The sequence below is a fragment of the Otolemur garnettii genome, unplaced genomic scaffold (assembly GCF_000181295.1).
Source record: "Otolemur garnettii isolate 467f Iridium unplaced genomic scaffold, OtoGar3 scaffold00210, whole genome shotgun sequence".
NCBI lineage: Eukaryota > Metazoa > Chordata > Mammalia > Primates > Galagidae > Otolemur > Otolemur garnettii.
The window spans coordinates 1,554,302-1,557,399 of NW_003852605.1; the positions used below are offsets into that span (position 1 = coordinate 1,554,302).

At 40.6% G+C, this 3,098-nt stretch overlaps 1 protein-coding gene across 1 annotated transcript in view; it reads left to right on the forward strand.

Moving 5' to 3' along the window:
* Positions 1-3,098, forward strand: part of CMPK1 (cytidine/uridine monophosphate kinase 1) — a 43,072-nt gene that overhangs the window by 21,509 nt on the left and 18,465 nt on the right. The gene's annotated exons all lie outside the window — the stretch shown is intronic.

Consider the following 3,098-nt stretch of genomic DNA (forward strand, 5'->3'; position numbering starts at 1 on the left):
AGACAGATTCTCAAGCTGTTACTCTGGTGACATCATAGCTCACAACAACTTCCAACTCTTGGGCTGAAGTGATCTTCTTGCCTCAGTTTTTTATATTTTTAATAGAGATGGGGTCTCGCTTTGGCTCAGGCTGGTTTTGAAGCCATGAGCTCAAGCAATGCACCCACCTCCACCTCCCAGAGTGCTAGGATTATAGGCATGAGCCACCTCACTGGGCCAAGATAAATTCTTATTGGTTCTCATAAATTTTTTTTTTTTATGAGAAAAAAGAAAGAGTAAGACTCTTACTTTGTCCTCTTTGGTAGAGTGCTGTGGCATTATAACTCACAGCAACCTCAAACTCCTGGGCTTAAGGGATCCTCTTGCCTCAGCCTCCCAAGTAGCTGGGACTAAAGGTGCCTGCCACAATACTTGGCTAATTTTTTTTTTTTTTTTTTTTTTTGAGACAGAGTCTCACTTTTGCCCAGGCTGGTCTCAAACTCATGATCTTAGGCAGTCCACCCCCTCGGCCTCACAGAGTCCTGGGATTCTAGGCCTGAGCCACTGCACCCAGCCTGGTTCTCATAAATTTTTAATAGTATGTACTTAAATACACCTGTGTTGCTAGTTTTTGGAGTCTTTAAATTTGAAAATATTTACAGGGCAAATTGGATTTGTGTTTTTTTAAAATTATTATTATTATTTTAAGAGATAGAGTCTTACTTTGTTACCCTCGGTAGAGTGCCTTGGCATCACAGCTCACAGCAACTCTTGGGCTTAGATGATTCTCTTGCCTGAGTCTCCCGAGTAGCTGGGACTACAGAAGCCCGCTGCAATGCCCGGCTATTTTCTTGTTGCAGTTTGGCGGGAGCCGGGTTTAAACTCACCACCCTTGGTCTGTAGGGCCAGCGTCCTGCTCACTGAGCCACAGGTGCCATCCTGGATTTAATTTTTTTTTTAAGATAGTATTGTTTAGTGGCATCATAGCTCACTGCAACCTCAAACATTGGGGCTCAGGCTGCCTTCCTGCCTCGCCTGTGACTAGCCACTATGCTGTGAGACTAGCCACTATGCTTGGCTAATGTTTTAATTTTGCAGAGACAGGGTCTCCCTTTGTTTCTCGGGCTGGTCTCAGACTCCTGGCCCCAAGCCTTCCTCCTCTTTTGGCCCCTCAGAGTGCTAAATTGGATTTTCATATATCATACTATTTCAGTTCATTTTGTGCTGCTATAACAATACTTGCAACTGGGCAATTTATAATGAATAGAAATTTATTTTTCACAGTTCTAGAGAACGGGAAATCTAAGAGTAAGCCTCCAGTGTCTGGTAAGGGGCTTCTTGCTGCATCATCCCATAATGGGAGGCAAGAGGGTGAGAGAGGGCAAGAGATGGTGAGAAAGAGAGAAAGCAAGTGAGAAGGAGAGTGAGAGAGCATGTACAAAACTGTTCCTTTTATAAGGAACTCACACCCCGGAAAATGGCATTAATCCATTCTTGAGGGCAGTGCTCCCGTGACTCAAACACCTCCCTATTAGGCCCCACTTCCCAGCATTGCCCTGCTGGGGATCAAGCATATTAACTTTAGGGGACATAGTCAAACCATACCACATACTATATTTGTATAGCTGTTCTTTGACTTTGCTTCTTTTTTATATATGTTTCATTTGATGTTGAGCCACTTTGGTAATTTGTTCTTTTATTGGTGTGTAATTTGTAGTTTAGCCAAGGATTATTTTGGACTTTGCTCTGGGAGTAACCTGTATGAATTTGTCTATGTCCTTGCAGATCTGAGTACTTTCATAGTAGATCTTGAATCTAGTGTAGTCCACGTTTTTAGAAGATAGTTCTTCAACAGATACTTCTGGTTGTAACAGCATGATGAGATTTTACTGTGGCTGATAGTGTGGTGTTGTGTAAATGATACTATCTGGAAGTATAGATATTATTTCTATTTTAAAAATACAAGGAGATCTCAGCTTGGCGCCTGTAGCACAGTGGTCATGGCGCTGGCCATATGCACCGAGGCTGGCAGTTTGAATCCAGCCCCAGGCCAGCTAAACAACAATGACAACTGCAGCAACAACAAAAAATAGCTGGGTGTTGTGGCAGCACCTGTAGTCCCGGGTACTTGGGAGGCTGAGGCAAGAGAATCACTTAAGCCCAAGAGTTTAAGGTTACTGTGAGCTGTGATGCCATAGCCCTCTACTTAGGACGACAAAGTTGAGACTCTGTCTCAAAACAAAATAATGAGATCTAATCACATTGGATTGTGACAGAGTTTAGTTATGAAACCTTTCTTAGTTATAAAACCTTAAACAGTGTTTTGAGTATGTGATTTTATACAAGGTTCTTGTGATCCTTGCTGAATTGTTTGTGTTTCGCTAAATGCATTCCCAGGTTAGTTGCTAATTTTGCAAATGTTCACATGGTGTGTTTGCATAATAGTATTGTCATTCAAAGTTTTATTTTGTTTGCACTTTCTTAAGTGTAGACTCTTAAATCCAAATAAATGATAGTTCTTAAAGAGCACCTGCCCTTTTAAAAGGTGATTTATTTATTTAATTTTTGGATGAGGCTCTTTTTATATGTTGTATTCTCAAGTAGTTGAATCTCTTAGGTTACCTTTTTTGCTTTTGAAACTTCCTGGGTAAATTATATTCTCATTTTAATGTTACTTGTCTTCTTAAAAATAAGAAGTACAATTTGGCCTGCTTACAGATTGTTAAGAAACCTCTCTATTACAAGGAGAAATAGAAGCCAGGGCTTCATCTAAGTGTTTGATGTATAGAAAGACGTTATGTTATCATTACTGTCTACCCTTTTCCAAGTATTTTCAGGAATGAATTGAAATTCTAGGTCAATTGAATTAATTGAATTCTAGGTTTTAGACCACCTGCAACAGTATTTGAATTGTAGCAATTATATGGAAGATTTCTTAAAGATATTGCATCTTTTTTCTTTTTTTTTTTGAGATAGAATTTTACTCTCTTGCCTCAGGCTAGAATGCCCTGGCCTCAGCCCAGCTCTCACAGCAACTTCAAATTCCTAGGTTCAAGCAATCCTCCTGCCTCAGCCTCCAAAGTAGCTGGGACTATAGGCAAGTGCTACCACACCTGGCT